General features: G+C 32.7%; 1 protein-coding gene across 2 annotated transcripts in view; it reads left to right on the top strand.

Annotated features, from left to right (window-relative positions):
- LOC147064393 (uncharacterized) overlaps positions 1 to 15,462 on the top strand; it is a 601,761-nt gene that overhangs the window by 101,745 nt on the left and 484,554 nt on the right. The window lies entirely within an intron of this gene.

The following is a 15,462-nucleotide window of genomic DNA, read 5'->3' as shown; positions in this document are numbered from 1 at the left end:
TAATATTTTTGACAGAACCCAACCTACAGACCATAGATAATAGACAAAATTCTTATAGAAAATATATAGTGCCAACCGGAAAAAAATAAAAACACGCGAAGTAGGCATGTAAAAATGATAAAACAACGTTCAAAGCGTCATGCAGGTGTATATGCAGTGCGGTTGAAAGTGAGGTGACCTCATTGTTGTTTTGGTGATTTCGGCAGATTTTGCTAACTGACAATGTTCGTTTAAAGGTTCAAAATGTGCTACGGGATGGGAGCATCAGTCTGATAATATTTTAAACACCAAGAAAAACGACATTACACACTTTTTCCCGTAGCGGCAGTTTACAGTGACGTCATGTGATAGTCCGCGACATGCCCCATTATGTATTTCGCGCTTTATCGGAACAGTTGCGACTATGGCACGGGAGTGACTTGGAGTGAGTGGGACTGAAATCTTTTCATTTTGACACGTCATGTATAAATCTATGAAGGAAAGTATGTACCAATCCGACACATACATGGCAGTTGATATTGGCATCATTCCTCTGGATTTTTAATAAGAAATATTTTCGAATCCCAAGCATAGCCGGAACATTCCTCACGAGGATCAGTTCATTTAAAAAAATCTTATCGCAATTTATAAATTAAAAATATTTATCGATTCGACATTTTAATTATAATATTTACAAAAAATAGTGTTTATTACTATTTATAGAGATATTGAATAAAATTAATAATCACTATCACGTCACAAAACATTTTATTTTTCAAGGCATATTCGCTTTTCACTATCGAGTAACTCGTAGGTTAATTGCCTGCTCTCACGGTGGATGCTTTCCAATCCTGACGTCCTGAAGAATTTGAATTTATATGCGCACTTCAATTACTTACACAGTCGAAGTCATAACCTCTTCTTGTTTAAAAATGTTTCCTAGTATCAGGCTTATCAAGCACCCTTAGCGAGGGGTGCGAGACTAATCAATGCACTCCCCATGGACATTTTCAGTAATGTGCTGTGTATTTATAATTTTCTTTTTCTCTTTTCTGAGAGTAACGTTTGATTTGTATTTTTTTTTTGTTCGTTTGATTATAGCCAGTTATTTTAAAATTTAAATCTTATAAGTATTGTAAACGTACATTCTAGAAATTTTGATTAGTTGTTACAATATTTTGTTTCCAAATCTAACATTATTTTTGTCTATTGACTGACCACTTTATTTCACTAACGATAACATTTACTAATACAAATCGGAGTGTTTTCTTTATATATATTTTTAACAATTTAAACGTACAGCGAATTAAACGAGTTACACCAGTGGATTTTAAAAATCTGTTTCCAATTATTGGGTCAACCATAGACTAATCAAAAAAGATGATAAACACGCCTGTAATTTAACTTTTATGAAGTTTTTCATCAGAAATCAATAATTATCTGGGCGATCAATTATTAGAAAACTATATATCAGACATCTACCGGATAAGATCTGTCTAGTTCAGCCATAGAATTTTGTTAACGTGGAGAGTTTCGAATACTGGAATATATGTGGTAGAACTTATAATTATACCTGATTCTCCACATCGCATATTCACTAAGGTGTCTATATAGCTGCTGCAGAATGTTCCTCTCAAATGTGCCCGTCCTGTTCCTGGTGTACGGATGAAATGCTTCTGGGATAGGCAATACATGTTGCATGATTCCATCGCGATGAGGATTTCACCATACTCTCAAAGTGGAAACACTTTCAGGGTAACTTATGGCATCATACTATTATAAGAAGATCTGAAATGCATAAACAGGAATACATGCGGTGTTGCTACATGCTAGGTTATTATAATATGCACCTATATGATGTGAAAGACCTTATTGTCGAGTCTAGGATGATTTGGCGCCGGGACAACTGGATACCACGCAATTAGAAAATAAATAGACGTTAGGTACTTATTATGTACTTTTAAAAAATATATTTAATATCATTATTTATATTTAAATTATTATATTATGATTTAAAAGTTTGTGAGAATTTAAATATGCACACGTAAATAATGATTTCATCGTGCATTATGTTTAAGTTTCAACGAAAAAAGAGTTTTTTAAGCCATAGGCATGGTAATTCTCAATCCGCAATAAAAAAACATTATGTTAAGAGTAAAATGAATTAAAACCACTAAGTAGTAGAAAGAAACTGATTAAAATTCCTCGTCTACGTTCTGTTTACGTGTCTACGATAGTGCGGCGTCCAATTATCCTGGCGTCCAGTTGTCCCTTATTGCCATATCTATTGGATCACAGAGTTTTGAATTTGCTACACATGCATTAAGAGATATGTAATCAAAACTATCCGCCCCGCCGAATGACGATACTGTAATGTTACTGTTTATGTTCTATTATCTTGAAAAGTTAATCGCCGATACCAATATTTATGTACAGTTGTATAAGGAAACCGTCTATAACAAATCTATTTGTGAATGATTCAGATTGATTGGATCATTATCTAAAAACATTTTTTTAAGAACATTGTATGGAGGTCACCTGTTTATTGGACCGTTATGTACCGGAGCACTGAAGCATTAGTATATGTACCGAACACAACTGAGCGTTACAGAAAGACGTTGCAGATTTTATATTTTAATATTATAAAGAAAATGTTATCATACATCATACCATTGCTGTTTGAAAAAGCGTGGGTTTAAGAAATAATATTTTCAAAAATACATCAAAGGTAAATTATTTTTGTGGCCATTCAAAACTTCATCCTTAATTTAGTTTCCTCCGTAAAAGTTTGCTTTAAATAAAACTTGGACGCTGAGTAGTCCCAAAAGGAAACAGCAAACTTAGAAAAAGGTAACTTTGCTTTGCCGGAATGTTTTATTTAAGCTTTTCTTCGGGTACGTACCTGCATACTAACCACAGGTGTACCTATGGAAGAAGTGAAACGCCAAGACAGTTTATTTACTTTTGTGGCACACTGACTACAAAGCATGCTGAAGAAACATTATTCATGTTTAAAAGATGCAAATTTCTGGCACACTTTATTAACTGTTTTTAATAATTCGGTCTATTAATTTCATTTAATGATACACTATCGAAAAATTATAGTTTTTATCTGTGAAAATGACTTATTTTGACATTTGTATTTTATTTTAATATCTATTAAAGATGTATTGAAACTATTAGTGTGTATGTACAACAAGCAAAGATTTATCTTAGCAAATAAACTTTTATCTTTCTGTTTTCCTAGTCCCTACCCGCAGTTAGTTGTTTTGTTTTTAGGTTATACTTTCACTAAAAATGTAAATATAACATTAAAAAAATATATTATTCACTAATATTAGCCAGAGTTACAGTGAGAGTAGCATAAAGTCTCCGGTCCATTTCGAGCCCTGAATAACAATAATTGTTACTTCAGTCTAATGGAGGTGCTATGTTCCAAAGCATTGAAAGGAATCTTGAAATACATCTTGTACAAAACACTGACAAGACTAATATCGTAAATATTTCACTATAATAATGTCGACATAAATTATTATACTGATGATTTTATAAATGCGTTTAAAAATTAATAAATGTAAAAAATATTAACACCACTGCACATTTATGTACTGAAATATGACTATATTCTAAAACATTAGAGCGAGAGGTTTAAAAGTATACTATTTTATGTAAAAATACTTTATGCAGTCATCAAATGTTTAAAATAAATATAAAGGATAATAAGGCTTCAAAATTATATAAATAGATTATCTACAACGTTTAAGGAATGTCCAGGATTATGCTTTGAAAATGCAATAAAAGTTCCATTTTGACCTACGCCGAGCATGTCCCCCCTTAACTTAAAACAAGTGGCTCTAGACGTACCTGGATGAAGGCAGATTCTGGAGGAGGCCAAGACACACATAGGGTTTAAGCGCCAGGAAGAAAAATAAGAAATTACAACTATGCTAATGATGACGTAAATGTTTATTAAAACACAGTTACATTTGCAGTTTATTTTTTTAAATTATAAATTAACTATTTTGAAAGAAACCATTATTAGATTATTAGTTTTTTTCTGTCGTCTGCTGGAGATAAATGCGTTATGTGGTCCACGAGTTGGTCACTATCAGGGCCGCGTCATTTGCTTCTAACATGTCATCGATGGTATAGATAGATGTACAGTATTTTTATTTTGCTACTTCATTAAAGAATTCCATTATATTAATATGAATCCTTACTTATGGCTAATCTGCACCTAACTGAGCTTATAAGTCCCTTGATCTAATAGAAACATGTATCCATAAAAGGAGGAAAATTTCTCAAGGCTATCGACCGATTGTGGCCCAGTTGTTTGACGTACAATACGTGATTTGGAATATGTGAGTTATAAACTCACATATTCCAAATATAGAGTTTTGAGATAATCGCAAAAAACCAACATAGCACTGTTTTTGTAATTAGAAGAAAAGTATTTAACTCCCTTGAATATTAATGACTGAGTGAATCGATTTACATATAGCTGCAGACACACAACATACTATGAGAATCCCTGATTGATTAGAAAGGCCTTGATGACAGAACTCACATTGTGCATTGAACAATGTGCGTCATGACACCAACAGTCAACTTTATCAACGATTCTCACATGGTTTAAAGTGACTTTTGATAGCCAACGCTTTTTTTTTATTATTTATTAATACCTTTAGAATCATTTGCTATATTTAACTAAAAAATAACAAAATTGAAAAATGTGAGTTATGACTCTAGGCGACTCAAGAACTTATTATTACAACGTTTTTATTACCTCCTATTCTTATTTGTCCGATGGTTGTTTGTCCGGTACAAATCTTGCAATCGATTTTTAACTAACTTCCCGACTAGCTAGACATTTGAAACTTTTAGAATATATCATAACACGATGCCAATGCATTTTTTAATACTTTTAGCCATCTTTAAGTAGAATTGAATTCATTTTTAGTTAATTACGTTTTGTATGAAAAGTTATTTCGGAAGAAATCCGTAAAAAGTAAAACTATTATTGGTTGCTAAGTGGGTCCTATCAACTAAATTATTAATATTAATATATACGTGCGTTACTATGGAACTCGATATGACATTTCAGTATTATTTCTATCAAGTACAAATTTTTTTGATCGTTTAAGCTAGTCAAGTCAAGTTTATGTGATTCAACAGAAAATTTAAAAACGTTGTATATATAAAAAGTTCTTTTTATCTTGTAATTATTTAAGTATTCAGTAAGATTGGAACAATAAAAGGCGCGAGAGAAAGTCTCTTATATATTACTCGATCAGATATTCACAATAATCAAATTAGGAATCTTAGAGCAGGTATAGCGTACGCCATTCATGACGATGACTAAGGAAAGTTCTTACTAGGATATTCCCAGCACAACTCTAAAGGGCGTTTCTTGTTCGTTATGTCACAGAAAAACCATTAAGAGAGTAACTGGTGGAGGAAAAGCATGTAATACAGTGAAAACTGCCCGTCAGACGGACATAAACGATATAGACAAGTTAAAATATATTTATATAACATAATTACTATAGTGAATAATTAATAAAAAAATCCACGATTTAATAAATGGACATGTTGCAGACGCTAATGACTCAGTTTAAAAAAAATATTCATTGCAAAAATACATACGAGATTATTTTGTAGGGTTCGTTTTAATACAAAAAAAAAAATCAGTATAAAATAAATTAATCTAATAAATTCTGATACAAGATGTTTATTATATAACACCCAGTAGCGAAGGGTGGAGGTAGGCTGTTAAGATCCGCTATAAATAGTGCACATTAAAATTTGTTAGTCATACGTATTTATTTTATACTAAGACTACAATTTACAGATGGTTTTGGTTAGTTTTAAAAACCCAATTAAACCCTGCCTAAACCAAAGCATAATAGTTTCGGTATATTTTGGGCGATACGACAAAATCGTGCACACCTTTTCATTCATACTTATTTATTTTCGTTGGATTAAGAACATGTCATATTATACATATTTTTGGTTTATTTTTTTAAAATTCTTTAAGCCCGCCCTACCTAACCAAACTATAAAGATAAGAAATATTATTCTATGTATATAATATTCTAAGTCATGTATGATTTAATTGCATAATTTTAGATATTTTATAGATATACGAGTATTATTTGAATATTATCTATTATGGCTTGGTTTTCGCAGGGTTTAATTGAATTTTAAAAACTAACCAAATTCATCTATAAATTGCAGTCTAAATAGGTATGACTAACAAATATTAATATCCACTATTTATGTCGGATCTTAACATCCTATCTCCACCCTTCGCTATTGGGTGTTACATACATAAACATCTTGTATCAAAATTTATTAGACGTACGCTTTTTATACTGATACTTTTTTTAATATTAAAACGTGTAAAATGAAAAATGAAAACAAGTAATAATTATGACTGACAAAAGTTTAGTGTGCACTATAGCACTATTTATTTCGGATCTTAACAGCCTACTTCCACCCTTCGCCACTGGTAACACCACTACAATTATTAAAATAAAATATATAAATGTAGTTAAAAATTACACAAATAATTCTTATCTCTTCAATTCTTACTTAGGTACTTATCTAGTCAGTGTATACTGATTCGGTAAGTCATTATATATACAAGTATAAAATAATATCCAGCTGGCTGTGAAAAAATCTAATTCAAGCATCTCATAACTTGTGAGATGAATGAGAAAATATTTTTTTCAGCGAAGTCTTTCATAAAGCCTTCCTATTCCAAAGAGATATGCCTCAAGTACTGGTTTTAATATAAACGTGCTTATCTTTCTTCCGGAAAGATCAAGTGTATTCAATTATTTTTCAGGTATTTAAGGGCATAATCAGGGAAGGTTTAGTTGCGTAATATAAAGGCGGACAGCCTACCTATCTACTTAAGAGAGATGGTGGAGATACGGTAGGTTCTTTTAATTACGCAAAGAAAATAATTAAATAATATAAAATATAACATTTAAGGCGGATTTAATTGGAGTTTACGAAAGAATAACACTTCAATACAGGTACAGTAGGTCCTCTACTCAGGCGGCTCTCGTGATGCAGTGGGTATGGTGCTGGCCTTCCACCCGAGAGTTCTGGGTTCGGTTCCCGGTCATGACAAAAACATTTATGTGTTTTTCTCAAAGCCTGGGTGTTTGTGATAGTTCAAAATTACTAACAACCACCTTGTACGTAAAAGCAAGGACATGGTTATTAATAATTCTAAAAAAAAAATCCTCTACTTACATGGTTAATAATTCGTTCCGAGATATTCGTTTAAGTCGAATAAAACTTAAAAGTGTGCAATTGTTATTATAATGAGTTAGTTTCAAAGGATAGGTTAAAATAAAACGATCATTCATACCTACATACATTTAAGAAAACATTATTTTTTATAGAAATTATTGTTTATTCAGATACATATAATATATACATAATGATTTTTAAAGGGCATACCTACCCGTTCAGTGTTGTTTATTTTGTAGCCCTTCTCTTTTCTTAATAAATAATATAGTATTTAGTAGCATCATTTACTGCTTTTGAAACTTTCGCAAATCGTTCTGGATCAGGGGCCCCAATGAGCCTCAATCGATTCTCGATCATGTTTAAATATTCAGCCATCTTCTTGATTTAAAATTGCTTCGGTTGTTCATAGTATTCATTTTTATAGTTGATATATATATATGACCGCTCTGGATTTTCCCCCCAATATACCCCAGTTTCGTCCCGTATCCGGAAATTTTCACGTAAACAGTTCACCACAGGACACTTATTCGTGCGCCGCAGTACGTGAAACATGAGTTCGTGTAACATTTAACCAAATGACGAGTTCTTCGTTGAACATTTCACCGTGGAGTATATTTGTACGTATGCTACAACATGTGGAGATGTCTTTACTAGGTTAGGTTAGGTTAGGGTTAATCTAATTGGAACAGTACTACTTGCAAACTATCGTCGCATTTTGTAAGATACGTAGGTACAAATGTATTCCACGGTGAAATGTTCAACGAAGTACTCGTCATTTGATAAAATGTTATACGAATTCATGTTTCACGTACTGCGGCATGCGAATAAGTGTCACACGATGAACTGCATACATACAACTTACATGTAACCATTTTGTCCACATTAAAAATTTGTTGTGGCAGGTAATCCTCATTTTTGTATGATTTCTGCTAGACTCATAACATAGACATCATAAAATTTGTCTTTTAATCGACTGTAAAAATACTATGTAGCCACAACCTGAACATGGAAATGATAAGAGAATGATAAAATACAAAATCTTTTCAGTCCTATTACATAGAGTAGAGGTGTGAACACTCATAATATAAATAATTACGTTTATAAATTTAAAAACGTTGTATATAAAAAGTTATTTTTATCTTGTAATTATTTTAGTATTCAGTAAGATTGGGACAATATAAGGCGCGAGAGAAAGTCTCTTATATATTACTGGATCAGATATTCACGATAATCAAATTAGGAATCTTAGAGTAGGTATAGCGTACGCCATTTATGACGATGACTATGGAAAGTTCTTACTAGGATATTCCCAGCACAACTCTAAAGGGCGTTTCTTGTTCGTTATGTCACAGAAAATCCATTAAGAGAGTAAATGGTTGAGGAAAAGCATGTAATACAGTGAAAACTGCCCGTCAGACGGACGTAAATGATATAGACAAGTTCAAATATACTTATTTAACATAATAATTATAGTGAATAATTAATAAAAAAAATCCACGATCTAATAAACGGGCATGTTACAGGCGCTAATGACTCAGTTTTTTGAAAATATTCATTGCAAAAATACATACGACATTATTTTGTAGGGCTCGTTTTAATATATATATATATATATAAAATCAGTGTATAAAGCGTACGTTTAATAAATTCTGATACAAGATGTTCATGTATGTAACACCCAGTACCGAAGGGTGGAGGTAGGCTGTTAAGATCCGCTATAAATAGTGCACATTAAATTTTGTTAGTTATACGTATTTGTTTTATTAAACTAAGACTACAATTTACAGATAGTTTTGGTTAGTTTTAAAAACTCAAGCTTTTCAGTCCTATTACATAGAGTAGAGGTGTGAACACTCATAATATAAATAATTACAATCTAAAATATACGACGATAATGATAACGATCAACAATAAATGACGTATGGTCACTGTAAATAATATATATCATAAAATAGAAGAAAAATAAAATTATAAGATATTATCTGATCGTCATAATTGTCTCAGAGTGAGTCCAACGTGACTTTCTTAAGATATGGCAGCTTTTAAAATGGCGCCCACTGTTGCTACGCATAACAAACAAAGTTATAACCTACTTACATGAGCAGGCTGGCTTAATGGGACATCGGGAAAAATCCCGATAGGCCAACGAGTCCCATTTTATTGCAAACCGTGAGCATGTAGCAAACATATAGACTCCACATTATGATATCACAGAAATTTAAAACTGGGTAGAATGACATTATAGAGCAGTGGTTCTCACGTGAAATTTAACTGTGGCCGCACAATTGACATTGGTAGTTCTATGGAATAGTCTGGGTGGCCGCACCAAATTTCACTTTTGTTGTGATTGACACAAATGCGTGAAATTGTATTCCGGCAGAAATTTCGTTCAGTCAGAAACGGACTATTTTACAGATGATCTCATCACAAGAACACATTATGGATCATTTGAGCGTGGAAAGAAATTTAAGACAAGTTACATATGTGTATTCAACCAATTTCATAATTTTATAAATATTATTCCGTAACAGGCTGGTGGCTGCACATGGGAACCACTGTTATAGAGTATAGACGATAACTCCTGCGCACTTATTCTATATACATGACTGTTATCAGCCGCTATCGGTGGCTATCGAGGGTAGTTTCCATATTTTTGATTGAATTATCATAATTTTTACAATATGTTAGTTGTAATTATTACAATAATAAATGCTATGTTTTAACATCACCTCTTTAGCTTAGAGCGAGATAGATAGTTTTGACTGTTTACACGGCTAACTTATTGTAACAATCATAATACCTCAATACAAACATATGATAAACTACCCTCGATAACGGCCGATAGCAGTATTGTGTACAGAAAAGATGCGCTGGAGCCTTATAATATGGTGTGTTTTTTTAATATTCCTGTTTTTCGCCAACTTAATCAAATCGGCACCACACCCGGCTTTAGTCAAACGTATCCCGAGTCACAATTTTTTATGTGAGACATCTTCAGTTTTCTATGTCTGTGAATGTCTCAGGACCAGTTTCCAAAAATTTACATCGCCACGCACTAGTGTGCTTAATAACTTAGTTCACTAGACTGGTGGGAGAGACTAGTATTAGAGAGTTAAATAAAATAATAAAATTAATATATAAAGCTGCCGAGAAAACCATGTAAAGAGATTTTCACACTCGTAAGACGCCGATTTTTTTTGAATGCAATAAAATTGCTCTTTGTGGCGACTGGTAGAAGCTCTTGGAACTTGCCATCCGTAAATTCACCATGACCAACCAAGAATTGACCAGTATACTGTTCAGCCAGGCTTTCATCTTTGCATACAGCCTCATAAGATAGATAGTACGCTGCTTCATATAATATAGGTTCGATTATATAATCTCTCCATCAACCATACTCGCCTTAACCGGGAGTATTACATGGTATTAAGTTTTGATATGGGACAATGAGACATCATCAGTTCTTTAGATATACGAGTGGCGAAGGGTGGAGGTACGACATCAATTTATAGTGCACATTAAACTTTGTCAGTTAAACGTATTTGTTTTCATTGAACTAAGCTTAAATGTGTAGATAGTGTTTGTTACTTTTTAAAATTCTATTAAATCCTAATACAAGCCTTGGTAGATAACAGTTAAAAAATATTCATTTATCTATAAAAATATCTAAAATTCTGCCAATAAACCATACATAATTTTAGATAATTTATAGATTATGGTTTAATTTAGGCATTTTTCATTAAATTAAATAATAATAAAAAAAACTTATGAACACCATCTGTATTATGTATTTTTATTCAACGAAAACAAATAAGTATGACTGAAAAAAGTGTGTATTTTTTATCGCATTATGGGCGATAAACTTAAAATATTATGGTTTGGTTTAGGCAGAGTTTAATTGAATTTTAAAAACTAACCAGCAACACCTGCAGATTATATTCTTAATTCAATGAAAACAAATAAGTATGACTGAGAAAATTTAGTGTGCGCTATTTATGTCGAATCTTAACAGCCTACCTCCACCCTTCAACATTGACTGGTATACATATTAACTTTTACTTTTATGGCGATAAACAACTTATTACCCATGTCAGCAGAGATTGATCGGCGATATTAAATATTGTACCGCAATTACAAATTCTTTAATATGTATTTCCGTAGTGTCAAATTATAGTACAATAAGTAAATAGCTTACGGCAAAGGTTATTTTTGCGATATGTATATTTTATACAATAGTCAGCTACTCAGTTATTTCCTAAATTATAATGGGTACACATTATTTTGATTGTATAAATAGCGAATAGTAATTCATCGGACATGTCACTCGAATCTAAGTACCTGGTCCGTTACTATCTCAGTCAATGTACTGTCAGTTTATTTATATTTATATTATTGTACCGATTGTACCCTTGTACTTATGTAACCAGGGCAATAACCATGTTTAATAAAATCGCTTCGTATATTGATATATTCCACCTACGTGAGGATGAGTAGATATAGGTGGACGTTGTTTTATAAATTCTTAAAATAGGGTCTGCTTAACTCATCCGGTGTACTTTCTTGTACTTATCTAATTAATATTTTTTGCATTTACTAACTGTTTAATAACTTAATACTGATCTATATCATTTTTATGTAATACTGTTTTAATAATATATATATTTTAATGTCATGTTGTGAACGTCTTAAATTAATAATTTGTAATGTTTACTTTATATAAAAATAAATAAAATTTGAATAAATAAACTCTCACTCCTCCATCATCACGAACAACCAAGATCGTTTTTCATCTATAACACCATCGACCCTCACATCGACGACTCCTACACTTTTTTTTTAAACAGTAGGAGTTTAATTAATTTTTGGTTGATTAAATAGAAAATGTACACAGTGTTTTTAAGCGTAAAATGATCACGAGTATTTACTGCCTGACGTTAGTCGATGGCATAAAAATCAACCTGAATCAAAAATAATGTAACACAGCAGTGGTTTCCAAACTTTATGTTACTACGTCTTCCTTTAAAAAAAATCTAATCTTGGTGCCTCCCTCCCTTTATTTCTTACTATTTTTACTTTTTTTTACTATTAGAGTAAATTTGTGATGTGTGTTAATCTAACCAAGCTGGTTTACCCGCCACGCCGGGCCCCTCTTATGCCCGGGCCCCCAGGCTCGAGCCCTGTCAGCCCCCTCCTTGTGGATTGATTCGGCCATGGATTCTATATCCACGCGAACTTCGTAAAATCGAGATCTTATAAATAAATATGTAATGTGAAAGATGCATTAGGAAACTATCCAAAATCTCAGTAAATAGATTTCTGTTTGCTTCAATATATCTGGTGCAGAAATCATTTAAAAGTGGAAACATGGCGAACTTATTTTTTTTGTAATTTTGATTTCCAAAGCTCCAATTTTTTATGAATGTCTTCACTTTGTCTTTTTAAATCAGTGAATGCATTAGTGTTCCTTGCATTGATTTATTCACTCATTTTTATTCTAATTTCAACCAAATATACAAGTTTAACAACAAAATTATATTTCCTAAACAAATTCTCCTCAAATTTCAGTATTATGATTTGACCCTTTTATTTTATTTTTTCAGACATAGCCAGCGCGCTTCACAATAGTATAGAAGTGAGGTATTATATAATTAGTCTCTATATCTTCAGACAGGTTTACAAACAATCTTTTATAGGACTGTTTTTTTTATGTAGTTTATAACCAGCGGCCGATTTATAAACTATGCATTTGAAAACTGCAAACATGTGGCTATATTAATTGAGTTAAACTTTTCGCGCCTCCCTTTGCAACACTCCGCGCGCCTCCCAGTTTGGAAATCGCTTTGATACAGTATTTGGATATTCTGTATTTAAACGTGGATGAGTTTTAATCTAAGTAACACGGAGTTTAAATACCGTATGTTTTCGTGATTTATTGCGATACGCTGGTTAATATTTTCCGCTACGGGTATTCAAAGCGACCGCTCGTAAATTATTAAAGTTCGCGAGTACCAAACTGACTTAGGTATGTGAAAATTATTTAATTAAATTGCCAACACTTTTTTGCTTCCTGGAAAATATATGGTTACTGATATCGCAAAGTTAATATTTTATTGCTATTTCAACGAGGCGCAAAAACTAAATACATGCCTGTCTATGTCACACCACGAGAAGGTGCACCAAAGTTAGATATTGGTGCATAGGTACAAGTTTGATACAGTCGACAGTTTTATATACCTCTTGTAACTCGACATAGTGATATTACAGAAGAAATCAACAAGATAATCATGTCAGAGAATAAATGCTACTTTTAAGACATTTTAAGTCCCGCATACTATCTCGCCGAACTAAAAGCACTTTTTATAAGATACTTGTAAAGCCAGTGCTCACCTACGCATCGGAAACCTGGACATTAACTCTGCGAAATGAATGATTTTTGAAAGAAAAATTCTCCGCCGTATATATGGACCGATCAGGGACGGCACCAATTGGAGGAGAAGATATTATAATGCTGAGCTCTACGGGCTGTACGAAGATTGCAGCGCAGTTCAATCAATTAAGATTGGGAGACTGCGATGGCTAGGTCATATGCACCGTATGCATGACAATGAACCGGAAAAGAGAGTGATGTCCAGCAATCCAATAGGGCGTAGAAGAAGAGGCAGACCAAAGATTCGCTGGTTGGATGGAGCTGCCAGTGACTGCCGTATTCTGGGAGTACCGAATTGGAAAGCGGCCACACTGTATAGGGACAGGTGGAGGGAGCAGTTGGAGGAGGCTAAGACCCACACCGGGTTGTCGCGCCCCTGATGATGATGATGATTTCAACGAGGCAAACCAATAATGATATAACGTAATAATTGTGAAACATACCAGCAAACAAATCGTGAACATAATAATATATTAATATTATACAGTTGAAAGCCCACGATGGCCGAGTGGCTTAAATGCCGGTCTATGGAGTCGAGGGTCCCAGGTTCGAATCCTGGGTCTGGCAAGTACACATATTGTTTTTCAATTTGTATATGAGTCAGAGTATGGACCTAATAGGTTGAGCAAGTCGCTGACATCCATTTCTCGTAAAAACAAAAATCTGTCAATACAAACCTCCACTCTGTGGAGGCCCATATGATCCTATTAAGATCGGACATGGTCGAAAGAAAGTTAACCGATTATCCCTCAGATGCAGGACTTGTTCGCCCAAGGCATTGGATTCATAAGGTTTCAACGCCGTCCAAAAATATTACATACATATAATCAAGTAACACAAAACCTTGTTATTCAATTGGTACTGTAAATATGATATTATAATATAACTAGTTGCTGGTTCAGCTCTATATGGGAATAAGTTCTGTATGGTGTAAAACTCGCTATTCGGGAGGCAGTGAAAAATAAAAGTATTTATGTAATATCTATTGTATAACATATTTATGATTTGAAAACACACACATTATAAAAATAAAATAAATAATTACAAGATAAAAAGAACTTTGTATATACCACGGTTTATTGTATGTTGAATCATATAAACTTGACAATTCTATGTATTAATAAAAACTTTTTATTGTACTTGATAGAAATATAGAATACTGAAATGTCATTTTGACATTTCATATTGATTTCCATAGTAACGCACGTATATATTAATAATTTAGTTGCTAGGACCCCCTTAGCAACCAACAATAATAAGTTTTTTTATAGTACATAATGTTAGTACATAATATTATTATTGGCTGGAATCCAATGGAAGCAGGTTTAGTTCCTCTCGACACCATACATTTTTTAAAGACTTTTTGTAGAATGTATGTTGTCGTGAGTCCCGGGTTTGAATCACAGGCCCGTCAAATAAAATTCACATGATGTTTATTTTCAATACGTGTTTGCACCAGAGTATAGACTTAATAGGTTGAGTATTTTCAGTAAAGAATATAACATTCTAAATCATCTGAATTAAAAACAGTTAAAATAGTAAAGAGCATTTTTTCAATGCATAAAATGAACCAGAGCAAGATTATATTAATTTATTTTAAAGATCTATCATTGAGTATTCAGTAGAAATTATACATAATACCTATAATTCGAAAGTAGAATATGGCGGGAATAATATGTAAGGGAATATAAAAAGAAGATGGCCGCCCATATGGATGGCTAACCATAAAGAATATTATCTCTATCAATTTCAAAAATGAAACATAGCAGGGTTACCAGAATGCAGTAAAA

This window comes from Rhyacophila brunnea, unplaced genomic scaffold, assembly GCF_057557595.1.
Source record: "Rhyacophila brunnea isolate RB1 unplaced genomic scaffold, BYU_Rbru_1.0 scaffold_7, whole genome shotgun sequence".
Taxonomy (NCBI): Eukaryota; Metazoa; Arthropoda; class Insecta; order Trichoptera; family Rhyacophilidae; genus Rhyacophila; species Rhyacophila brunnea.
Note: the sequence above shows the minus strand (reverse complement) of the source record. Positions and strands in the feature narration are given on the sequence as shown.